The sequence below is a fragment of the Geotrypetes seraphini genome, chromosome 8 (assembly GCF_902459505.1).
Source record: "Geotrypetes seraphini chromosome 8, aGeoSer1.1, whole genome shotgun sequence".
In the NCBI taxonomy this organism is placed as follows: domain Eukaryota; kingdom Metazoa; phylum Chordata; class Amphibia; order Gymnophiona; family Dermophiidae; genus Geotrypetes; species Geotrypetes seraphini.
In genome coordinates, this window is record NC_047091.1 from 187,278,321 (window position 1) to 187,305,523 (window position 27,203).

General features: G+C 42.5%; 1 long non-coding RNA gene across 1 annotated transcript in view; it reads right to left on the reverse strand.

Annotated features, from left to right (window-relative positions):
* Nucleotides 1–1,098: 1,098 nt before the first annotated feature.
* LOC117366213 overlaps nt 1,099–27,203 on the reverse strand; it is a 33,830-nt gene continuing 7,725 nt past the window's right edge. Inside the window, exon 3 of the long non-coding RNA XR_004540511.1 lies at nt 1,099–6,816. This is a non-coding gene — a long non-coding RNA (uncharacterized LOC117366213). The remainder of the gene's footprint in view (nt 6,817–27,203) is intronic.

Genomic DNA, 27,203 nt, shown 5'->3' on the forward strand with positions numbered 1-27,203 from the left:
CTTGTGACCCTGGGCAAGTCTTTTAATCCTCCACTGCTCCAAGTACATTAGACCGTGAGCTACTTTGGGAGGAAAGGCTAAAAAAAAAAAATCAAATAAGGGGTTGGTCTTAGGAGTAGAACCAAATTGTTACTGATAGATCCCAGTGCAGGAAACACTACTCCAGCTTGACAGTTTGTAGAAGCTTTTGAGTAGGCTCACTTGCCACCTGCTGTTGATCTCAAGACTGCTTCAGTTCATTCTTAAAGCTTATAATAGAAGACAACTTTATAGGCAGGTGGGAGGGTTTGCCCATGCAAAATACCTGCTCTAGGGAAGAAACTTAAGGGTCACTATTCAAAGTGAATTGAACAGGTAGGAGAGGCTTAAATTGCCCTGATAGTCAGCAGCACTTAACCCCCATAAGGCAGGCGTCCTTTCCACAGTCACTGTCCTTGGTGACTTAACATGCTAAGAATAGGATTGGTACTTATATGTTATAGACACCACACACATTTCACTGATAGCTGTAGATACAAACACGGACATAACTACTTCTACCTTAGAGAAGCTTTAACTCCATGTGAAGGCCTATATGAATACCCTAGAGCAGGGGTCTCCAAAGTCCCTCCTTGAGGGCAGCATTCCAGTCGGGTTTTCAGGATTTCCCCAATGAATATGCATTGAAAGCAGTGCATGCACATAGATCTCATGAAATCCTGAAAACCCGACTGGACTGCGGCCCTCAAGGAGGGACTTTGAGATCCCTGCCCTATAGTAATCTACCAGAATGATGACGTTAGCACATTTACGTTGTGTGTGTTTTTTCATACTTTTTTGATGTAGACTTCTTTGTCCAAAATTTCTAGCTGCATGTAGATAACACATTTACTCCATGATGTAATGGAGACTAAGAGCATTGCAGAGAATGTGTATAACCCCAGGAAAGAGGTTCTCCCACAGTAACCCAAGACTTATTAGAACCATATTTCTGAACTAGAAGAATGCCATGACGATGGGACTTAAAGAGACGTTAGCAGGCAGATGTCAATGAAGGTTTGCACCTACTCCCTTTCTCTCCAACCCTCTTTATAAATAGCAAAAGATAGGGCTGCAGTATTTATTGACCTGGAAACAACTGATATTTCTCTTTAATAAACTTTATAAATATTTACAGAGAATCTCCAAAGTATGACATTCCTTTTACAAAAAGATGCAGAAAAACAGTTGTTCAGTTCAAAACAGGAGTTATAGCTTATTACAATCACATTATTATAAATGGCAAAGTCTTGTTTTACACTTGCTGGTTGAGGATTTGTACTATGTTTCAATAAATAAATTGACATCTAATCTGATCCCTCCTGTCATGGCCTCTCCATCCTCAGTGCTTATGCTGGGCTTTCTTAAATTCTAGTGGCTGGTACTAGTGTTTGTTAAGCAAAGCGTTTTTGTTATTGCAGACAGTGTAGTACTGGGCTAATCCACTGTCACTGCAAGTCATGCATGAGTGGTACTGCAATGTAGTTATCAGCTACATGCATGGTGCTGTAATATACCTGAGATATTACAGTAGAGAATGTGCTATGGTAAGACTAGTACTGCCACTGTTCTGTTGGGCTGCATCTGAGGTATTATTATTGTTGGACATGGCCCGTGTTCTGGAGTACAGGTGTGCATAGGGATGGGACAATAGGAAAGCCGTGGGAATCTGCAGGGTTGGGGACAGTAAAACCAAACCCTGTCTTACTGTGGTGACTAAATTGTCCCCATGCCACCTTAAACTCACAGCCTCCCTGCCTGAACCTCCCCCCAACCCAATGTGGCTACATTCCACTACCTATCTTTAAATTCAGTCTTTCACCATGTTAGGCCAGTGGCAGCTGTGTAGAAAGGCTGCTTGCCACTTGCACTAGGCCTTTCCCTCTGACCTGGCCCACCCCGTTTGTTTCAGAAGAGGAGGGAAAGGCCTGGTGCAGCCACAGGCAGTCTCTATACAGCTACCGCTGGTCTGCAAGGCGGCAGAGAGCAGCTGCATTGGGTGGTGATGATCACGTGACCATTACGTTATATTTTGCTCAGAAATCCACTGGGTAGTAAATAAAATCATAAAAATGAGAGATGTGTAATGCTTAGGTTACTGGGTAAATTTAGGTTAGAGAGAACTGAACTAAATCTGATTTGATTTAGATTAATTGAGTAAAATTTCTATACTACCTTTCCCATAGCCCAAATCTGAAGTGCAACCTAGCTAAAATACAGTAATAATAACTACATCAACATTTCATATAAAACATTAAAACCAATAATCCCCCCAAAACATCAAGACTAGATCATAAGGAGGGGACTGGGACTGTATTGATTTGAGATGTTACTCTTTACCTGTGATTTGTTTGCTGTTTAGTATTGCCTGAGAAATTCTTAGCATATTGTTTAATGATTCCCATGATTGTGTGATAGTATAATCTATGTGGTGGAGTTTTTTTCAGCCTATGAATGAAGGTGAACCATCCCATTTTGCATACTCCATTAGGGTTCAACAGTGTTTTGGCTCTTTTTATATCTGACACTTTTTCTCCACTTTAGGATAGGTAGTGTGAAAGTAGTAGATTCTGTATTGGATTGGAACCGATTGGTGTAGTGTGATTGGATATCCAATCTTCTCTGAAACGTTTGATAGAACTAATGTCCAAGACTGTCTAAGTTAGAAACATGGAGCCATGCCTGTCTGCGCATAGAGAAGACGTCAAAAGCATCAAAGGCAGATCTCACTATGTACTTTCTAGTTTCCAAAAAATCTTTGGTGACACATTGAAAAGTTTCCTGTTGGTCTCTAGTAAGATATTGTTGGAAGTTTGGCAGTTGCTTAATTAAAGACTTTAGGTAAAAAGTCATATAGAAATTATAGTTTAGTGTATGGTTGGTGAGCATGGATGACTGAAAACCTGCCTGCTAAATCTGTCCACGATCCTGCCATCTCTCCCGGGAGGAATACTGGCATAAATACAGGAGCTATAAGCATATTTCAAGGCTGTCTCTACCATTAAGGACTGATGCTGTAGTTGTGGTATTGAAGGCAGATGTAGCCTGGAGCCTGTATCGTGTGTCTAATTTCCTTGGAGCTACTGGAACTATGAGAGGATTTTCCCAATTTTTAAAGAGAACTTCCTTCATTAAGTTGTGTAGAGGAAGCTTTACATAGTCCAATGCCTCCATCAGCTCCACTTGAGGTTCCTGCTCAGATTCCATATGAATGGGAAAAGCTAGAACCATATTACTGATGATGCTTTCAGGCAGGGATCATCTCCTTGGAAGTGAGGGATCCAACACGATTCCATAGGACTCCTCAGCAAAAACATCAAGCTCAGACAAATGGATGGAGAGTTCTGAGTCTATGTTCTCAACGTGATGTTATCTAGTAGAACGGGGCATGTCGAGGGGAGTGTTGTGAAGAGTATCGAGACCATGATGGAGAGGTGTGTCAATGAAGTCATCAAGTGTCACGAGGAGGCTCAAGATGTACAGCTGGACAAGGAGGCACGAGGTGAATGATGAGGAGAATCTCAATGTCAACACGTGGAAGCTTAACGCTTAGATGTAGATCGATGATAAAGTGTTGATTCATGTCGTGATGGAGATTGATGTTAAGGATGTGCTGGCTGCAAAGCATCATCTGGCTGTAGCTTGTCAGATTGGACTGAGGCCAAGGTGTGCTGTGTTGAGGGAAATAGTGCCCTAGAAGTAAAAATGCCAATTCCTGCTGAAGTAATCTGGTCCTACAGGGAAGGTGCCAGTACGGTACCAATGTAGTCAAAAGGTACAGTTGGCTCAGGTTGACGTTGAGGTGTCAGGGACTTAGAAGGAGGAGGATGCCTAGTGAAAGCAAGCTTCTGGAGTGATGAACAACTGTGCAGCTGTCAACACTTCTGAGGAGTTGAAAGACGGTGAAGATGTGGAAATTCATCTGGAAGGTAAGTGTTAACACTTCTTAAACTTTCTGGAGATCCTCCAAGGCCTGACGCACAGAAGAGGAAAAGCAGGAGCTTTCTCAGAAAGTGCCAGTAGCCAAGTGGATGCCGGTGTCGACATCGATGGAGGGGGCATCTGGGCTGGTAATGGGATCTGTAGACATGGTAGAAGTGAACCCAAACAGCTTTTCACACTGAATTTGGTGATCCTATAGAGCAGGGGTGTCCAACCTGCGGCCCCGTGAAGTATTTTGTGCGGCCCCGGTCGAGGGCGATGCAGTGTTTTCCTCTGCTGCCCCTGGGTGTTTACTGTCTTGCTGGCTCCCTCCTCCGTCTTGCTGCAGTGTTTGCACATTTGTGCGGCCCCAGAAACATTTTTTCGGCCAATGCGGCCCAGGGAAGCCAAAAGGTTGGACACCCTGCTTTAGAGCCTCTTTTGCATGTACGCACAGAGATTATAAGAAATGTACTGATGCTCAGGACCTAGACACTGCACACACTAGTTGTATTACATCTAGAGTACTTCTTGAATCCACTAGGTATTGGGGACATTAATGGGAAGACTACTGACATTAAATCAAAGGGCTTAATTGTAAGGGAAATCAGATAGAACCATTCCTGAAAAGAAGCCGACATTCTAAGCCTCGATGGAGGCAGGAAGCTGCCTGAAGGCCCAAAAAAAGAAAATCACAAAATTGGAGAAAAAACAAAGAACGATATACAACAAAATGAAAAAATATGAGGCAAAAACGGTACAAGAAGGCACTTGATGAAAAAAATATTACCTCACATAGATGTGTTTGAAAAACACAACTTCACTCCATGGAAAACAAAGAACTGAATGTCCTGCAAGTCAATGTTGGGTAGGAAGGCACACGCACATGTGTGGTATGGACAGTACTAAAGTTTTAAAGTGACAATACACTTTGGTACATGTCTGGACTGAGCTCTATAGATAATGTCACCTATATGTGAGAATATACTACCTTTTTGTCCTCTGAGAAGCTCTCTCTATTTAGGCTTCCTCTAAACCTTGTCATTGACTAAAAAAACTGGTGAGCAATGAGGCTGTTTATTCAACAGATCTGACTATGCAAACTCATATCACTTTTATAGGTGGTGGAGACAAAGACTGTGTCTGAATTCAAGAAAGTATGGGACAGGCACGTAGGATCTCTTAGGGAGAGGAGGAGATAGTGGATGGGCCAATTGGCCTTTATCTGCCTTCATGTTTCTAAGAATGCGCCCAATGCACAGCAATGTTTCAGTCCCTTTCATCAGAAAAATGTTTCCAGCCTATAGGAAAAATAATGCCCCTGCTCAAGAAAAGGAGATTTATTTGAGCACTAGGAAAACACATAGCTTATGACACAATGAGAGTCCTGGCTGTAAAGCTCTACATATATATATCAGGGTTAGTACTCCCTGCTTTCTGCAGTTCAATCCTTCATTGATACTCACAAGAATCCCAGGCCTTACGTGGTAAAATGTTAAAAGAAACTGTACATGATTTATCAAAAATTTGTTGTAACGGATATATCCAATGATACAGCAAGGTATCCTCGGTCAGAAAGAACACCCTGAGGAGCTCTTATAAGCAAAAATTTGTAGGGTGCATTAAATCTAGCAACTCCCTACGAAAAAGCTCTAGCAAAGTAGTGATCCTGCAAACTTCCACTGTGCATACCAAGTATGCAATTCTGTACATGTAGAAAACATTTTTACAAATTCTTGAGACAAAAATCTCATCACAATAGGGCATGCACTGTTAGCTTTGTCCCATGATTTACCTCCATGACATCATAGTCTAGCAAAATGGCTGCCCTCTTGGACAGAATAACTTAACTAGTGGCCCTGAGGTTTATGGAAAATTCACATGCCCCACTGGAAAGAGCTTTTAATAGCAAACCTCTAAGCATTTACTCATATTCCTACTGTGATTGTATTAAGCACTGACTATGATGCTTTCCAGCACTCCCTGGGACAAGAGGATTGTCAGGCACAAGCCAAGGCTTCTTCATTCATGGAAAAAAAGAGGAAGGTAGTAAAAGAGCGCATTTTTGCTACTTAGCCCTTCACGTCTTAAATGTTGACAAAATCGGCTTCTTTTCCTTCATTGTGTAGCACCATAGAAAGAGGCAAGTTAGCACCAGTCCATATTAAAATGTAGCACCACAGACCTGAAGGACATTACCATCCCCATCCTTCTGATACATAGAGTAATAAACAGATGGGAACTTTTGTCCAGAAGAACCCGATTTGAATCTCAAACTTGGCAGGGCCAGTAAAGTTCTGGCTTCTGTATGACTATGGTATTCATGCTTGTTATCAAGCTCTCTTCCAGCAGGAAATCAACCTGTGTCCAGTTCCACCATGAGGAGAAAGAGAATGTTAAAAGTGAAGAATAACTCACTTATTGCCTAGGACATGGAGCCCACGTCTATATACATAAATCAGCGACCTCAATATGTACAGACACACAAACATTATTGTATGTGTCAAAGAGACTTCTGAACAGAAAACAAACCCCTCACGTAGGAGTTTCAGCTCTAGGGATGTCCACCCTGCGTACCTGGCATGCACCTAATCCCTATCCCCAACTGCTGCAGGAAAAATGTACAGCGACACAGAAAACATCCCAGTTTCTTCTTTTTTTTTTTTTTCTCCCTGCTCGAAGTGCAGTTGTATTAAAAGGAACAATTCTGCATCTGTTGCAAAGATTTGGTATAAATACAGAAACATGTCCATTTTGTTATACAGTGCTTGCTTGCCATTGCTTATGGCCACTCAGTCAACTTCCACTCGTGTGACCCATCTCTCTGCCCTGCAGCAGCTTCTCATACTTTCTGCAAGGACTGGGCTTTCTTCTCACCTGAAAGAGGAAACACATTTAGAAGAGGAATGTCTTACAGGAGGTGTTACATTGTCTTTTATGATGAACCTGGAATAAAAGAACATCACATCTAATACAGAGGAAGAGATCCTCATGCAAGTGTTATTTAGATTGGTGTTTCCAGAGGACACGCCTAGCAAATCAGATTTTTCATGATTATCACAATGAATATGCATGAAATCCAGTATATGCAACTCTTAACGCATATTTATTCTGGTAATCCTGAAAATGTTTCCAGCTGGTTAGGTGTGCCTCCAGGAGAAGACTGGGAAACCCTGGTGAGAATGCTGCATGTTTATAAAACAAATCATCATAATTAATTGCAATAAAGTGAAACAGTACCTGTTGCATATCACATTATAATGAAGTTATGCTATTTTCATTTTGAAATGTTTCCCAGACAAGGACTAGGCTTAAGTACAAATTTTAGTGTATGGAATGGAGGCTGTGCAGTCTCAGGCTATTTGCATGTGTGAGTTGGTGAACAGGAGTCTGGGTGATTTAAATAATTTTTCAGGACTTAGTTTAGACATGTTCCATGAGACCTTCAAGATTAGACATATCTGATCTACATGGCCTTCAAAACTCAAGTAGAGCAATAGTTTTTGTCCAATTAAAACGCCAGGTATGCAGTGAAGAGTGTAAGCAGACAAAGAAAGAAGCACCAAATCTTTGAGATGTTATGATCTTTTTGGATCAGTGCATGCTAAACGAGGGATTATCCTAGAAAATCTCAGCAGCAGCAATCACGTAAGCATGAGATAAGCTAAGTGAGATTTAATTCTGTTTATCTTAGTATAGTTTCTACAAAATATAATGCCACTGGGGAGGCTCAAATTCAAAACATGAAACAATAAATTTCTGGACATTCCCAGCGTGCAATAATGCGTAATAGCAGGTAATGTGATTCAAAGTTCAGCACAGGAGAATAACTCTCTCTATAGGCTCCCCTAACATCCACTGCACTGAATAAAGCCTTGACAGAAAAATTTCAAAGATTACTAAAGTTGGTACTGACCTTAGTGGATGTGAGCATGGTTGAAAAATAAAATGCTCATCATTTGTGCAGTGTTGAATGCTCTACAGAGCTCTGTTTAGCAGGCACTGGATGGTAACAGAAAGAACGCTGGGGAGAGTATGATGACGCTGAGTCTTTCAAGTAATTTTTGAAGTTTTTGGGTCAAGTCTTTACTCAGTGCAGTGGATGTTAGGGGAGCCTATAGAGAGAGTTATTCTCCCGTGCTGAACTTTGAATCACATTACCTGCTATTACGCATTATTGCACGCTGGGACTGTCTCGTGGAATATTATTTTAAAAAACACCACTTAATTATAAATTATTCTATTTTTGACACTTATTGTTTGGTCACTTTACACATAGGGCGAAGACGTTTCACACTTGATTACCCCGTTGGGTGACTATGGCTCACAACTCCTATTACAGGTTTTCCTGATATGAGAGTAGTGAATACTGAGGATCTTCACACAAATTTATTGTTTTGTGTTTTGAATTTGAGCCTCTCCAGTGGCGATATATTTTGTAGAAAGTATTCTTCCATTTGTTAGCTATTTTGATATTATTTCTTTTGGGTTCTACGTTGCCTGAAAGTATCTTAGTATCTGACATTTACTTTCATTACCTCCCCCACCCCCATGGATTACAGCTTTCTAAGGGAGGAGCAAATGTATGGCCTCTTTACTACACAGCACTGTACATTAAATACTGAGTCACATTGCATGTTAAGTGTATGAAGGTAATTCTCTCACCAATGACAGAAGTTTAAATTGTCTGTAGTACCTGAAGACTGGAGGGTGGCCAATGCTAGGCCGATTTTTAAAAAGGGGGCTGGGGAGATCTGGGAAATTACAGACTGGTAAGCCTCACTTCAGGACCAGGCAAAATGGTGGAAACAATTATATGTTGTGTTCACTTCCGGCAGTCGGGTCGATTAGCAGTTCCGGTTAGTTACCATAAATAGCATGCATTTAGTGGAAAGTTTCAGACGGCCCGTCCATTTTGATCGTTCCTGAACTCAGCGAGCCTTTACTAGGTAATATTAGAATTTACAAGGTTCATAATAATGTAATTATACAGGTTTTCAGGAATTTAATAGTGTTTAGATTTTAAAGTTACCACCATTTAATTTGTTAAGTTTAGTTGACACATACTGTTTGTTTGATTTGATTTTTTCTTAGTGTCCCTCTCTGACGAAGAGACGAAATCCGGATTGGGGGGACGGGAACCAATTCAGAAAAGAAAAAATATTCAGGATTTTACTGAAGCACCTGCACTATAATTTTAATTAGTCACCAATGAGAGTTAACAACACCAATTGCCCCCTAATACAGATAAGTATATCAAGTTAGACGGACCTAGAAGTTAGGTTTCAGTATTTAGGGAGGGCAGGGGACCTGTGAAGGCGATGATGGTCCCCATGAAAACCTCATTGTAGTGACATCACTACTTGGTCTGAGCACTTCACAAACATATATATATAAAAAAATTTTGTTTTGCACAATCATAAATGGTTAAGCTTTTAATTGGACTATAGCTGTGATAATATTAATATATGGAAACAATTCTAAAACATAAAATTATGGAACACAGACAAACATGATTTAATGAGACGGAGTCAGCATGGGTTCAGCCGAAAGAGGTCTTGCCTCACCCATTTGCTTGACTTCTTTGAAGGTGTAAACAAACATGTGGATAAAGGTGAGCCGGTTGATATAGTGTATCTAGATTTCATTTATTTATTTTAAAAATTTATATACCGTCTAAAACTAAACGGTTTACATACATAGTAAAATACTCATCTAATAAAAGTAAAATTACATACAATCCTCAAGAAAATACCATAGAGTGAAGAGCAGGGCTCTTGGATAACTAAAAAAGCTGCGTCTTTAGTAATTTTCTAAACCTCCCCTGACCCATAACTTAACTCCTGTACAACAGAAAGTCCTTTTACCTGTCGCAACAAGTCTTGGATTCACGGACGTCTTCAGTAAGGCATAAGAACATAAGAATTGCCACTGCTGAGTCAGACCAGTGGTCCATCATGCCCAGCAGTCCGCTCACACGGCGGCCCTCTGGTCTAAGACCAGCACCTTAATTGAGACTAGCCCTACCAGCGCATGTTCTTGTTCAACAGAAACTTGTCTAACTTTGTCTTGAATCCTTGGAGGGTGTTTTCCCCTATAGCAGCCTCTAGAAGGGCGTGCCAGCTTTCTACCACTCTCTGGGTGAAGAAGAACTTCCTTACGTTTGTACGGAATCTATCCCCTTTCAACTTTAGAGAGTGCCCTCTCGTTCTCCCTACCTTGGAGAGGGTGAACAACCTGTCCTTATCTACTAAGTCTATCCCCTTCAGTACCTTGAATGTTTCGATCATGTCTCTTCTCAATCTCCTCTGTTCGAGAGAGAAGAGGCCCAGTTTCTCTAATCTTTCGCTGTACGGCAGCTCCTCCAGCCCCTTAACCATCTTAGTCGCTCTTCTCTGGACCCTTTCGAGTAGTACTGTGTCCTTCTTCAGGTACGGCGACCAGTGCTGGACGCAGTACTCCAGGTGAGGGCGTAACATGGCCCGGTACAGTGGCATGTTAACCTTCTCTGATCTGTTTGTGATCCCCTTCTTTATCATTCCTAGCATTCTGTTTGCCCTTTTTGCTGCCAAACTCTCAGAACGCAGAGATCTCATTGGTGTATAGCTGAGTATATTACTTTTAAACAATTCTGGGATGTTGCTATGCAAGAACTGATGACAAATCATTACTGCTTTATATTGGACTCTGAAGGCGACCGGAAGCAAATGGAGTTTTTTGAGATATGGTCCTTTTAGCCAGGCGCCCAGCTGTCTGCCAGCTTGTATTTATTTATTTTTGTCATATTTAGACACACCCATTATCAAACTTGCTGCTGCAGTGCTCTAAATCTTGCTTTTGTTATTCACATTTTCAGAAAGCTTTTGACAAAGCTCCTCCTGAGAGGCTCCTGAGAAAATTAAAGAGCCATGGGATAGGAGGCAAAGTTCAGTTGTGGATTAAGAATTGGTTATCAGAAAACAGAGGGTAGGGTTACATGGTCATTTTTCTCAATGGAGGAGAGCAAACAATGGAGTGCCACAGGGGTCTGTACTGGGACCGGTGCTATTTAACTTATTTATAAATCATCTGCAAATTGGAAAGACAAGTGAGGTGGTATTTCGAACGTGTGCCAATTTCTGTGCACAATTTAACTGAATAACAAGCCAATTAGTGCCAATAATAGAGCACTAGTAATAATTATTAGGACATAAGCATTGTTATACTTGATTATTGAAAGCTTCTATACCGCTACTAATGACTGGAGAATCAATTCAGATCAGTTTACAAGAACTTCTGTAGTGGTTAATACACTCATCCTATGTATATACCATATTTTTCGCTCCATAAGATGTACATTTTTCCCCAAAAGTGGGTGGAAATGTCTGTGCATCTTATGGAGCGAATCTTGCAATCACAGACCGTGATGTGCTGTGTTCTCCCTATCGTCTTTTAGCCAGGCGCCAAGCTGTCTGCCAGGGAAACTTACAGTATATACCTTTTCTCGCCTTTTTAAATCCTGGTGGTCCAGCGGTGTATTGGCAGGAACAACTTTTCTGCGCTCCTGACCCTGCTGAGCTCCTCCCTCGCTGGATGGCTGCCTCAGATCTCACGGCTAACGGCGCACAAGGCAAGAACAAGTTTTTCGCACTCCAGCTTGGCCCCTGAATGGCTGCCGTCAGTTCTCGCAAATCCCGCATGAAGATGCCACCTCTGACATTATTTCTTATTCTGGAGCAGGACTGGCAGCTGCACGATTGAATGCAAAGTCTTTGTTTTTGCCACTACAGACCAGCAGCAGCAGTGGGTTGGGAGTGGGGAGATATTGGTGGTCTCCTCTTCCTCCAGATTTTGGGGCGTGCCAAGGCACCCCCTAGTTCCCCCATTCCAATGCCTATATTCTTATTTATTTTGCATCAAAATGAATGTTTAAAATAATGGTATATAGGAAAAAAACCAAAATGGTATATAGGAAAAAAAACAAAATGGAGCAAAGCAGGATTATTAAATTGTAGCCACTAAAGGCTGGATTTACTAAATGGTGCTGGAAAAAAAAAGTCAGCGCTCGGTACTATTGTATAAAGGGGGCTCTGGGATGAGCAACCTGTATAGAAGGGCACACCCAACTTTGTGCAATCTGGTGGGCAAGTTAGGCACAGATCTCTGGAAAACTGCGTGCCCATGCTCCCTTTTAGCTTGCACACAGTGGGATTTTGGTGTGAAACTTTATAGAATTGTACATAGCCAGACCCTTGCAAAAATCCACATTAATGCCAATTAACATTAATAATCAGGTTCATGGGGTAAAGCAGATGTGATGGGTTTTAGAGGTGCTTGCAAGCAAATGATACGAATGAGTGAAGATGCCCTTTCAATTAAGTCTGTTGTTGGGGGAAGGGATTGGACGGCTTAGTGGACTGTTGCCAATTGAAAAGTTGGCTGTAAGGGACCAGCAGCTGTTGCACTGGCGACCCCGGAGAGACCAGAACTCTCGCAACCATTTATTGTCAATACAGAGGCACTGAATACAGCAAAAGATGCTATCTGGCCTGAAAGAGAAGCCTACAAAACATTCTCTACCGTGTGTAAAATCACTGGTAGAAAAGAAAAGGTGAAAAGATCTACACTACAGCGTAGGATTCTGATTCGTGTTCCTCTACCTTATCATCTTTATTTAAAATGTTTATACCATTTCTAGAATAACCATAGTAGACGATGGAGGATAAAGACATGTATGATCCAGCCAGCCTGCCCAACAAAATAAACTCATAGCATAAAGCTATGATGTGAGAGTACCTATGCATACTTGATTTGGATTTGTCCTATTTAGGGCATAAACTGTGGAAAAAAACCCCAACAAAAGCTGCCCAGCATTGGTTTTATTCTACAGCAACTGACGCTATCATAACATAAGAACATAAGCAGTGCCTCCGCCGGGTCAGACCATATGTCCATCCTGCCCGGCAGTCCGCTCCCGCGGCGGCCCAAACAGGTCACGACCTGTCTGAATCACCAGAAGGGGCTCCCTTGCCACCTTGGTGTCTCATTGAAGTCCTATCTTCCCATCGTAGTCCTAACCCTCCGGTCTTGCACATGCACGACCTGTTGGGTTTCTATACTTATTACCTGGTTAGCTTTCTATACCTGTGTTACATCCCAGCACCTCTCTCAGTATCCCACGATCCCTTTATCCCTCAGGAATCCATCCAATCCCTGTTTGAATCCCTGTACCGTACTCTGCCTGATCACTTCCTCCGGTAGCGCATTCCAAGTGTCCACGACCCTTTGGGTGAAAAAAAACTTCCTTGCATTTGTTTTGAACCTATCTCCCTTCAGTTTCTCCGAATGCCCCCTCGTACTTGTTGTCCCCTTCATGAAAGCCCCAATCCAGCCCATCCAAATCTGTCCAGCCACAATCAGAACACAAACTGACCCTGACAATGGATTTGATTCCCTAATTACTGGAGTTACCATCTTAGCACTACTAAGTTTGGTTTTGTCCTCGTTCCATAAGGATTCTTCTGTGTTGATTCCATACATACAGTAAAACCTTGGTTTGCGAGCATAATTCGTTCCCGAAGCATGCTTGTAATCCAAAGCACTTGTATATCAAAGCGAATTTCCCCATAAAAAATAATGGAAACTCAGATGATTCATTCCACAACTCAAAAACTTTAATGCAAAATACTATATGTACTTGTATTGCAAGACCTCACTTATTTAGAACAGTCACTCACGACACTCCCGCAGCGTCAAAGAGAAAAGAACCATTGGCTCAGTTGTGATGATGTGACACGTGCATACTGTATGTACTCGTATTGCAAGACTTTGCTCATTTAGAACAGTCACTACACTCTTGCAGTGTCAGAGAGAAGAACCATTGGCTCAGTTGTGATGTGTATACTGCAGGGGTCTCAAAGTCCCTCCTTAAGGGCCACAATCCAGTTGGGTTTTCAGGATTTTCCCAATGAATATGCATTGAAAGCAGTGCATGCACATAGATCTCATGCATATTCATTGGGGAAATCCTGAAAACCCGGCTGGATTGCGGCCCTCAAGGAGGGACTTTGAGATCCCTGGTATACTGTATGTACTTGTATTGCAAGACATTGCTCGTATATCAAGTTAACATTTAATAAAATGTTTTGCTTGTCTTGCAAAACGCTTGCAATCCAAGGTTTTACTGTATTTGAATTGTTACCGTTTCATCTCCACCATCTCCCATGGGAGGGCATTCCAAGTATCCACCAGCTTCTCTCTAAAAAAAATACCATATTTTTCGCTCCATAAGATGCACTTTTCCCCCCCAAAAAAGTGGGTGGAAATAAGGGTGCGTCTTCTGGGGCAAATACCCCAATAAACCCCCCCCCCCCAGCGTCAGAGCAGTTCAAAAGGCACAGCTCATTGTCGAAGCAGGGGGAAGGAGCCCTCTTGGATTCCCTGAAGAACAGCACTGACCGGAAGCCAGCAGAGCCCATGGTGAGGCGCGCTCGACATGATTCCCATCGCTTATGACCTGGGTCCCCTCCCCCCTAACTCCATCTGCCTCCACTTGCCATTCGTACCAGCGCACGGGCGGCCGTTGGGAGAGACTTCTGCAGCTGATGCCGGGCCCTATCCCTCGCGGCTTTCTTGCTCGGCCCATGAAGAGGAAGAAGAGGTGGGGAGGGGGCGCGTGGTGCCAGGTACAGGCAAGCATCAGTAGCTTAAGGCTTGGAGGGGGGTGCGGTGCCTCTTTGATGAAGTTTAAGCTGAACCAGACTCGGACTTATGACTGGGAAGGCTTCAAGAAACAGGCGGCCTGCCTGTGTTTCAGGAACGAGCTGGAGAATAAGGTGAGCGCAGCTTAAAGAGGGGGCCGTGGCTTTGTGTGCACAGCTGTCATCCAGGAGTTGGGGGGGGGGGGGCGAATCTTGGAGACTAGGCTGGGCTAGGCTGTTCACTCCCCACAGGGGCTTTATGTGCTGGTGGAAGGGGATTGCTTTAGGGTGGTCAACTTTCAAAGGCTATTTTGAGGGACATTTACTCCATGAACCTGATTATTAATAGCTAATTACATTACATTACATTAGGGATTTCTATTCCGCCATTATCTTGCAGTTCAAGGCGGATTATAAAAGAATTATCCAAGATGTATTACAACAAGAACTTACAAAAAAAAAAATAATAAATTGGTCATTTTAAAAAAGAGTAAGAAATGGGTAAGGTTATTTGTTTGGGGTAGTTGGCTTTAGTGAGAGGTGGAGTTTGAGACTTGCAGTATTATTTCTTTTTTCAGAGTTTTCTTGAAGAGTATGGTCTTTATTTCTTTTCTAAAAGTCTTGTAGTCGAGGGATGCTGTCAGTAGATTGGCGATTTGGTTGTCTAGTTTGGCTGCTTGAGTGGCCAGGAGGCCATCATATAGTTTTTTCCGTTTGACCTCCTTAATTGGGGGGTATGAGAATGGGGTGTGAGTTTTCCTATGTCTGGTTGCAGTATTGTGGATGAGGCGGTTATTCAAATAAATTATCCAATTTATTTGCATATGAATCTCAATTATTCATGTTAATTGGCATTAATGTGTGAGGTCTGAAAGGAGGGAACAAGTGAAATGGATCCCTGTGTGGATTTTTTTTTTAATTACCAGTATATTTTTTTGATTTTCAAGGTAAAGTAAAACATTGGTTAAAACACAGGAATGACTGCATCCAAATGTAAGATCACTGGATGCTACAGCTGAAAATCCAGTTGAATTTGAAGTGGGGGGGAGTTGGAGGCATTTGGGAAGAGGAGCCACTCTTAATTGAAGATCCTTTTTATCTCCATGTTCCCAGGATTATAAGTAACTAATATGACTTTCCAGAGGTGCCTTACTGATTTAGGACTAACTGCTCTGTTCTTAACCAAACGAGTGTGTTTGCCCTATTTTGAGGCATGCAGGATAAATCGATTTAGCATACTCCCATTTTAGTCTTTGATTTTTACAAACCATGATTTTTACATACCATGTAGGTAACAAAAATCTCATGCACGAATACAAGATGTCTGGGGCAGTACTTGGAGAGACCTCCCAGGAACGAGACTTGGGAGTTTTGATCGACAAGTCGATGAAGCCATCCACGCAATGTGCGGCGGCGACGAAAAGGGCAAACAGAATGCTAGGAATGATAAAGAGGGGGATCACAAACAGATCGGAAAAGATTATCATGCCATTGTACCGAGCTATGGTGTGCCCTCACCTGGAGTACTGCATCCAGGACTGGTCACCGTACATGAAGAAGGACACGGTACTACTCAAAAGGGTCCAGAGAAGAGCGACTAAGATGGTTAAGGGACTGGAGGAGTTGTTGTACAGTGAAAGATTAGAGAAACTGGGCCTCTTCTCCCTTGAACAGAGGAGACTGAAGAGGGGACATGATCGAAACATTCAAGGTACTGAAGGGAATAGACTTGGTAGATAAGGACAGGTTGTTCACCCTCTCCAAGGTAGGGAGAATGAGAGGGCACTCTCTAAAATTGAAAGGGGATAGATTCTGTACAAACATAAGAAAGTTCTTTTTCACCCAGAGAATGGTAGAAAACTGGAACGCTCTGCCGGAGTCTGTCATAGGGGAAAACACCCTCCAGGGATTCAAGACAAAGTTAGACAAGTTCCTGCTCAACCAGAACGTACGCAGGTGGGGCTAGTCTCGGTTAGGATGCTGGTCTTTGACCAGAGAGCCGCTGCGTGAGCGGACTGTTAGGCACGATAGACCGCCGGTCTGACCCAGCAGCGGCAATTCTTATGTTCTTATAAAAGGGCAGGACCTCCGGAGGTACTAAAATAAGGGGGGGGTTTGGGGGGGCCTTGCCTACTAGGCCTGTCTGCCTTGTCCTGGCCTACCACTAGACCACCAGAGGGGGGACAGAGTACAGAGCCTGGCAGGGAGGGGGGACAGGGTGCAGAGCCTGGCAAGGAGTGTGGGTTTGGGTGCAGAGCCTGGCAGGGGAATTTGGTTCAGAATGTTTTTTCTTGTTTTCCTCCTCTAAATCTAGGGTGCATCTTATGGTCAGGTGTGTCTTATGGAGCAAAAAATACAGTACTTCCTGATATTATTCCTGAGTCAGAGCTAGATGCACTAAAAACGGTCGCTAAGCAGGTCGCTGTGGGCCAATTTCTAAATGGGTGATCAAAATTCAAATGGCTTCCCATGCAAATGAGTTTTGCAGAGGGCTGCCCTAATCCCATCCGATTGTTTGTTTAGAAACCGGCTCTCTCATGCGCAGAGTTGGTTTGGGGAAGCCTGAAGAGCTGAGTGGCAGGGGAAGCTCCAAAGCAGTCTCCTGTCACTTAGCTGTTCAAGGCTTTTTTCTTTCTTTCTTTTTTTAATGGCACAGATGTACGTGTGTTACACATGCACAATATCTGCCCCAATAAAAATAAAGTCAAGCAACATGCAAAGGAGATTCCAAGTTTTTCAGTAATGCCTCCTTCATGAGGTGTGTAAAGGAACCTTTATGCAGTCTGGAGATAAGTTTTTACAGGCCAGAGCATCTCTAAGCTCTACCTGAGATACTGAAGGAGACTCCATTATTGGGAGTTCCTGCCTCATCTGTCTAATGAATTTAATTAAAGATGGACCTTGTGGGGGGAGACATACTACAAAGCCATGAAGGAGATGAATCAGAAAAAGCATAAGTTTCATTTGCTGACAACTCTGGCCAGTCACTAGAAAAATGTCGAGTGAGGTGAGAGTCATAATTCTTGATGCTGGGGTATGGTAATTAAGAACAACATCAAGGAGATCATGGAGAGGACCATCGAGGAGATAGAGGGTGACGTTGAGGTGAGTCAACTGGAGTGCCTCAATGAACATCAATAGAAGTGCTGAGAATGAAGTGAACTGATCGCTCTTGATGACGATATATGCCTCATTGTAGATGCTTGACTTGATATCTGGATGTCATTGAAGTACGTCCTTGATGCATATGATTGATGCTGATGATGTGCATCTGGCATGCATACTGTCTATAGACACTGATGCTCCAAGGATGTTGCCTTAATTAACTGCCAGCTGCTCCTGCAGAGATGGTGCCATAACTGATAAGTTCACTGGTATCATAGGTGTATTAGTTGATCATCGAAGCACTGGTTGACCTGAATATTGGTGACTGCAAACCCTACCTAACAAAGATATCTCAAACTAAGAATTTGTAGAAATACATGCATTCACCCTTGCTCAGACCCCGGTATTGAGGCACACTTCAAAGGTGATGCCAACTATGACGTGTCATTGGTACATTAGCGCTTAGAGCGAATTGATGGTGAAGATGCCCAAGATGTTGAGGCGTTCCTGGAAGGGGATGTGTGTTTACACTTCTTAGTCTTTTTATGAGTTTCCCCTGCTATAGGCAGCACTGATGAGGTAGATGATGTCGATACCGTTGGTATTGGGTTGTCTGATGCTGAAGACCTAGTGTAAAGTGTAACAAAATGCTGGCACATAGAAAATAATAAATATAATTTGTGTAAAATATGGTGAACCCTCAGTGTGAGATAGTAAGCTTCAGAAGAGTGTGGTGCAGTTATTAAAGCTACAGCCTCAGCACCCTGGGGTTGTGGTTCAAACCCACGCTGCTCCTTATGATCCTGGGCAAGTCACTTAATCCCCCCCATTGCCCCAGGTACATTAGCTAGATTGTGAGCCCACCGGGACACACAGGAAAAACTGCTTGAGTACCTGAATAAATTCATGTAAACTGTTCTGAGCTCTCCTGGGGAAACGGTATAGAAAACTGAATAAATAAATAGTGTGAAAAGTTTCAGCCTCTGATAACCAGAGCTGGTACTGTGATGTCATAATGCCTCATTCCACCAATAAAAGCCAACCTCATGAGTGATGTCACAATGGCTTGATTGTCCTAGACTTAGCTCACCATCATAGGGGACACACCATGTGCTATAGTGCTAATTTAACTGATCCTCCCGCCTCCTCTCTGAATTGTTACGCCGCAGCTGCTGCTGCTAAAACTTTCAGCTTTCTATTACTTCATTGATGATGGGTTCCTGGTGTCCCTGAAAACAAGCCTGGTCGAACCTTCCCTGGAAGCTTTCTTCTATATTGTTGGCTTCCCGGCCCAGTTGGGAAATGCTAATTTGAAAACCAATATGGACAAACGCTAAGTGGTTTGCTGGCATCTATATTCTAAAATCTTATGCGGGGAGGTGTTGAACCTACGGGAGTGTTACATTACATTGATACACATATTTAATTAGTGCACTTATCAGTTAAATCAGCACCGCTTAAAGCCAGTAGAAAGTTTGGACATCGGAGGAAAAACTTCCGACGCCAAGTCAAAAAACAAAGTTTTGGAAAGGTTCAGCAGATTGTAAACTGAACAGGGCTTGATGAGTCCAGCCTGAAGACAAGTTTAAAAGGGCCCAAAGACCACAAGGTTAAAAAAATTAAAAAATGATGAACTGGGTCAATAAGAAGGCACAAAAGTACTAATGAAGAACATATGCCAAAAAAGTTTGCAGAAAAAGTACATATAGAGAAACTGAGAACTGATGGTCTCACGATTGGAAGATGGTCAGGAAGGCACTGAAGCATGCATGGTGCGGTGATCTTGGATGGATAGGCAAATGGCTGGAAAATAGGAAGCAGAGAGTGGGCATAAATGGGAAGTTCTCCGACTGGGAGAAAGTGACTAGTGGTGTACCCCAGGGCTCGGTACTTGGGCCGATCCTTTTTAATATTTATATCAATGACCTGGAAAACGGAACATCCAGTGAGATCATCAAGTTTGCAGATGACACAAAACTCTGCCGGGAAATCAGATCGCAGGAGGACAGTGAGGAACTCCAGAGCGATTTGTGTCGGTTAGAAAACTGGGCGGAGAAATGGCAGATGAAGTTCAATGTGGAGAAATGCAAGGTAATGCATTTAGGCAGTAAAAATAAGGAATACGAGTACAGAATGTCAGGTGCAACTCTGGGAAAAAGTGAACAAGAAAGGGATCTGGGTGTACTGATAGATAGGACCCTGAAGCCGTCGGCACAATGCGCGGCAGCGGCAAATAAGGCAAATAGAATGTTGGGCATGATAAAGAAAGGAATCTCAAGTAGATCGGAGAAAGTTATAATGCCGCTTTATAGGGCAATGGTCAGACCCCACTTGGAATACTGCGTCCAACATTGGTCTCCCTACCTAAAGAAGGATATAAAACTGCTGGAGAGGGTGCAGAGGCGAGCAACTAAACTAGTGAAGGGTATGGAGAAACTGGAATATGAGGATCGACTTAAAACACTGGGATTGTTCTCCCTTGAGAAAAGGAGACTGCGTGGGGATATGATCGAGACCTTCAAAATACTGAAAGGAATCGACAAAATAGAGCAGAGAAGATTATTTACACTGTCCAATTTGACACGGACAAGAGGACATAAAATGAAGCTAAGGGGGGGGCAAGTTCAGGACTAATATCAGGAAGTTCTGCTTCACACAGAGAGTGGTTGACATCTGGAATACTCTCCCAGGGGAGATTATTGCAGAATCGACAGTCCTAGGCTTCAAGGGCAAACTAGATGCATATCTCCTTGAGAGAGGCATATAGAGATATGGTTGGCTATAGGGTAAGCCAGGTGTATACCTGGCAGGGCCTCCGCGTGTGCGGATCACCGGACTAGATGGACCGAAGGTCTGATCCGGAGATGGCGCTTCTTATGTTCTTATGTTCAAGTTTTAAAATGACACTGCACTTATGGACTGTCCATACTGGGCTCCGTGAATGATGTCACTCACATGTAAGAATATGCTGCCTGCTTGTCCTGGAATAATACTAGTTATTACAGAATTATATACAAAGATAGCACATTTTCCCCTCATTACAAGCCTGCCTTCAAAGAAGTTCACAACCCAGCTCTGCATATTGTCTCGGACAATAACTTATGAGAATCCAGTCTAATTCCCATCAGCATACCATCCACAGACAAGTAGCCAGATACAGCATGTAAATCAAATCTTAGAGCAATAACTAATTTTTAGGCCAAGACCAAATCATAGTAAACTTGGGTTGATGCTAATGTGTATATTGCTTCTATAGAGAGGAATTGAAAGGTCTCAAGTCCAGTGAAACAGTGGTCGGGAGGACTGAACAAAGTGGCACAATCATCAGCAAGTCAGAAGTACTGGAAGCAGAGTCAAAGACCAGGAAGAGCAAGTCCAATCCAGGTCAGATCAGGTCAGGCAAGTGAGCAGTTGTACCAGCAAAGAGTTCTTTTCCTTCTGGGCCATATATTCTCCTTTTCTTTAAAACCCCACCCAACCATTCTTGATCTAAATCAGGGGTGTCAAAGTCCCTCCTCGAGGGTTTTCAGGATTTCCCCAATGAATATGCATGAGATCTATTTGCATGCACTGCTTTCATTGTATGCTAATAGATCTCATGCATATTCATTGGGGCCCTCGTGGAGGGACTTTGACACCCCTGGTCTAAATCAATTCCTGGGGTTACTCCCAGAGCGTAGTTCAACACCCACTGCTGCTCCTTGTGATCTTAGACAACTCACTTAAACTTTCCAGTGCTTGAGCTACAAACTTACCTCTCCTTTTACAAAGCCGCGGTAGCAGCTGCCATTAGGCAAATGCGCTGCTGCCCATTAAAATTCCTGTGTGCGTTGGAACAATTACCACAGAAGCTGCCACTAGAAGGAGTCCTTATATTGTAAGCCCTCTGGAGACAAAGAAAAACCTACTGTAACTGAACGTAACTCAACTTGAGCTGCTACTGCTAAATCCAAAATCCCCGTTCTTTCGATTCCTATAGCTAGAGTCTTCTGTCAATTCAAGTCCCAGGGCTCTGACATTTTGTTGCCTGGATACCCAACAAGATCCCTAAACTCTACTCATCATGGAATTTGCCTACAACATTGCTCGGCATGTTTTTATAGGGGGTGGGAGGGAGGTCAAGAACAAACACAAGGAAACAAAACCCCATGTGAAGCAAGCAGTTGTTCAACAGTGGGGAAGGAACTGTACACATCAATCCACATTTATTAATACAAATGAAATCAATCTGTATAAAATGTGCAAGATCGATGTTGTGTTGAATAAAAATGTTGAGATCTGTCTCTCTCGTAGAATGCCTCAGGGGTACAATAGATATCTAAAGAATGAATAGCAATAATTTTCAAAACCATAAGTTACTAACACCAAAGACTGACCAAGAAACCATGAATAATCACATAAACAAATTAATGCAAAACTAAAATGTTCAAAGCATGAAAAAGGAAGAACATGGGCTCTGAATGTTCTAAGAACCAAAAATAATATTTCAAATTATTGAAAATGTGACAAAAACACATGACTGTAAAACTATGTTAAGATAGATAGAATTGTAATATTTCACTGGACCAATTATCGAGACTATAAAGAATGTGCAGGTGTAGAAACTGATTACAGGTTCCAGCCACTTTTCATATAACATATATACAAGCAGTCAAAGTTCCCGCAGGCTCAGAGTGGATAGTGTAGCTGGTTTTAAGAAAAGTTTGGACAAGTTCCTGGAGGAAAAGTCCATAGTCTGTTATTGAGAAAGACACGGGGGAAGCCACTGCTTGCCCTGGATCGGTAGCATGGAATGTTGCTACACCTTGGGTTTTGGTCAGGTACTGGTGACCTGGATTGGCCACCGTGGGAACGGGCTATTGGGCTTGATGAACTATTGGTCTGACCCAGTGAGGCTATTCTTTTGTTCTTATACAGGAAATATAGGGTTACGTTCATCACAATCTAGAACAGGGGTCCCCAAAGTCCCTCCTTGAGGGCCGAATCCAGTTGGGTTTTCAGGATTTCTCCAATGAATATGCATTGAAAGCAGTGCATGCAGATAGATCTCTTGCATATTCACTGGGGAAATCCTGAAAACCCGACTAGATTTGGCCCTCAATGAGGGACTTTGGGGACCCCTAATCTAGAACTACTAAAAGCTCTGAGAAAAAAAAAAAACAAACCAAAACAAGCCAACCAGTCATATCAGCACAGCTCTCAGTTCAAGAAAGAAGCTAAAATCTGGATATGGATACAATGCATAAGAGCTAGAACACTAACCTGCTTTGTTAGATAGCAAATTCATGAGACCTTGAATATAAGAAAAACCGATAATACAGTAATGCTCAAGGTATATGTCTCATGTCTGTGGCACTAAAGAAACCATTTCCTGAGAACCAACAGCCATCCCACTACTGGAAGGCCAATGAGCGCACACCAGTTCACAGGCCCAAAACAATTTTCTCCAATGTGCCCATGCTCTGAAGATTTCTTCCAGCTGTATACACTGTGCTTCATTTGATTCCAGCAGGCTATGGATTCTACTGGAGTATGGAGACTCAGAGAAATTGCCCTATTACAACTGGTTGAGTGGAAGGCGACAGAGTATAGTGAGCAATAGAGATCGCTCTGAGGAAAGGGATGTTACAAGTGGTGTGTCTCTTGGTTCTGCTCTTTTTAACATTTTTATAAACGATATTGCTGAAGGGTTGTCGGGTAAGATTTGCCTCTTTGCAGATGACACCAAAATCTGCAATAGAGTAGACACACCAGATGGTGTGAATAACATGAAGAAAGACCTGGCGAAGCTTGAAGAATGGTCTGAAATTTGGCAGCTAAAATTTAATGCTCAGAAATGCAAGGTCATGCATTTGGGCTGCAAAAACCTGAGGGAATGGTACAGTTTATGGGGTGAAGAACTTATGAGCACAATGGAAGAGCGGGACTTGGGTGGGATTGTATGTGATGATCTTAAGGTGGCCAAACAGGTTGAAAAGGTGATGGTGAAAGCTAGAAGGATGCTAGGTTGCATAGGGAGAGGTATGGCCAGTAGGAAAAAGGAGGTTTTGATGCCCCTGTATAAGACTCTGGTGAGACCTCATTTAGAATATTGTGTACAATTCTGGAGGCCGCACCTTCAAAAATATATAAAAAGGATGGAGTCGGTCCAGAGGAAGGCTACTAAAATGTTGCGTGGTCTTCATCATAAGGCGAATGGGACAGACTTAAAGATCTCAATCTGTATACTTTGGAGGAAAGGTGGGAGAAGGGAGATATGATAGACGTTTAAATACCTATGTAATGTAAATACACATGAGTTGAGTCTCTTTAATTTGAAAGGAAACTCTGCAATAAGAGGGCGTAGGATGAAGTTAAGAGGTGATAGGCTCCAGAGTAATCTAAGGAAATACTTTATTACAGAAAGGGTAGTAGATGCATGGAACAGTCTCCCGGAAGAGTTGGTGGAAACAGAGACTGTCTGAATTCAAGATAATGGTTACTGTAGATGGACAGACTGGATGGGCCATTTGGCCTTTATCTGCCATCATGTTTCAATGTTTCTATGTTCAGAAATAAAGAAAATGTAGGAAAAGTGTCCCTAAGAAGAAAAGCTTAATTTTGTAAAAGAGTAAACAGCCTGGAATATAGTTCTGCCACTTCTTTTCAGACTCCAGAGCAGCAGAGGTGCTTTACTCCAGTCCTTCTCTCTCAGGCAGCCTGCAGGAGAGGAGGAGAAGAGATGAGTGGGACTGGAGCAGAGCAGAATACAGTCTAAGCCAGCTCTTGGCCTGTTGCCCCTGGCCTACCTAATTCCACTTCCCCTTTCCCTACAAATTAAACCCTGCTGTCATGCCTAAATTTTTCTGTGTGAGGGGAAACCCAACCTTTTAGATCTTTAGATGCATCGTGGAAAGGTCAAATACATCAATATTCAAGAAAGAGCTTCTGGTCTAGTTTAGTAGCTGGTTAAACTGCCTATAGTGATTCTGAACAGTTTGACTTGTGACAGTGTCAGTTAAAGATGTGGAGCTACAAATTCTTTCAGTGCTTATGAAACAGCTTTACATATTTTGTTCCAAAACTGCCAACTAACCCCATGTTAGGAGGGATTTTGTTAAAGCCACTTCTGGTTTTCTGCCTGCCTTCTCTCACCACGTGTATTAACCCAATCAGAAAAATATGCCTAGGAAAAAAGACAAGGTTGATGTCACTGGAGTTTGGCATTTGCCATCTAGAACTCCAGGTTTCCCAATGACCCAGTTCCCAGTGCCGTGGTACACTGGGGAGGAGGAGAGGCGCCGGTGCCAGCTGACTGCCTGCAGGACGTGCCTCTCGTGGCGAGAGGCACGTCCTCTAGGCAATCAGTGGGCGCCAGGACCTATCATCTCTGGCCCTCTTCCCTTCTGGCATCTCAGGACCCGCCTGGAGGGCCTTCACACGCATGCGCTTGATGTCATCATGGCGATATCCACACCCTTCCAGGTGCCTCGAGCCATGGCCAGTACTTTTAGTTTGCGGGACATTGGCTTAGAGTCTCTCTCACCCTCTTGTATTTTGGCACTTGCAGCACTACAAATAAAGGCCCTGTTTTCCTAAGCCATGAGGCATTAAATGCTCAGACGCTGCGCCAACACTCAGGAGCATTAAACGCTCTGGGCCACAGTAGAAACTTCTATCATGACTTAATAAAGGGGGCAAAGTTTGCAGCAGAATGTACAATTAAAACCAAGGAGAAATAATCAAAGCTCCCCATCTAGAAGTGGGATCAATGACAGAGTAATTCTTGGCCAAAGAAATATAGGTTAATCAGATTATTTGAAGGCAGCCTGCAGTGAATTATGGAGACTGAAATGTAACAGTCTACCGAGACTGTGGTATCTATAAACCATCCTTTTAAATAAGTCCACTAGGATTTAAAACTCAAGGTTGCAAAAGAAATATATATCTAGCTAAAACCAATGGTGCTCAGAGAATATAAAGCTCTGTTTTTCCTCGATGGGAAAAACCCAGTGGGATCTGTGTATTTTAAGTGCAAGCAAAAATCTCAGGGAGAAAGAGTGCATATATTTATATTATTCTGTTAATTAATGGAGTAGACAGGTATGCACAACTGCTTATCCAAAATTAAACAGTGAATGACCTCAAACAAACTTCAACTGAACACCTCCAAGACTGAAAACTACTATGGGTTAGGAAACAAAAATACTCCTTAAATCTGCCCTTTCCTAACCTGGAAATCAATTACCTTGATGGCAAAAGATGAAGTACACAGCCTAAGAATTACTCTCGACTCAAACCTATCACTCTCCAAACACATCGCACAAGCAGTCTTTCCATCCTTGCACTACTTCTGCCAGCTCTGAAAGATAAGAAACTACTTCACAGAACAAGACTTCACCCAACTACTCTATGCCTTTGTCCTTACATGCCTGGATTACTGCAACGCTCAAAATGCAGCAATAAGACTACTGAAAAACCTACAAGCCCATGATCCAGTCTCTCCAGCACGGATATTGGCCCACTGGATTCCCATAACTAAACGCTGCATTATTAAAGGCCTAGTGTTGGAATATAAATCCCTGTAGTCTACAACATGACAACTACATACTTCTCAGACAAACTTCCTCTCTACACTCCCAAGATGAAATACGTCTACATACACCATCAGGACACTTCTCCAACTCAAGACAACCTGGAAACGATCCTATCCCATTTTCTTACCAAACCTCTGGAATAGCCTACCTCCATATCAGAGCCCTTAAAGGACTTCTTAACTTTAGAAAAGCTGTAAAACCTCCCTCAACCCTTCACCAGCATCAGTAAAATAATACTATATGAAGATATATTGCAACACATTCTATGTAAACTCTATATTGAACTCTTTGGGGAGAACAGGTTATAAATCTAAATAAATAAATAAATATAAACCTGATTAAATTAGATAGTGAATTAGGAGAAAAAGGATAAAAATCACCTTCAGTTTAGGATAAAAGCACACTTCAAAAGAGAAATGCTCCCCACTTAAACAGACCATTCCGCGTTCTCTACGCTTTTTCCCCCCTTCAAACCCCAAAGCAATTCTTCAGGCAATTCTCCCATACACACTTCCCCCCCTTTACTTTCCCTCCCCTACAAACCTTTTTTCCTGTAACATTCCCCTCATGCATTTGTAATTCGCTGAATGTCCAGCCTTCTCTTGATGTGAACCGCCTAGAAGTCGACTGATTATGGCGGTATAGAAAAATAAAGTTATTATTATTATTATTATAAGAAGGCTATGGTAAGGTGCCGAGGAGAAAGGAAATGAGATTGGGCAACTGGGCACACAATGAGAACCAAGTTTCTGTCAAAAACTGCTTGACTTTCCCACTTCAACTAGAAAACATGAAGTAGTAATATATCCAAGCCTTGTTATTGTTGATGTGAAGCGATTAAGAGAAGTTAACATGGGGTGTAAATGATAGAGCCAATGATTGCTTTTTTACTAAACAAAAAAAA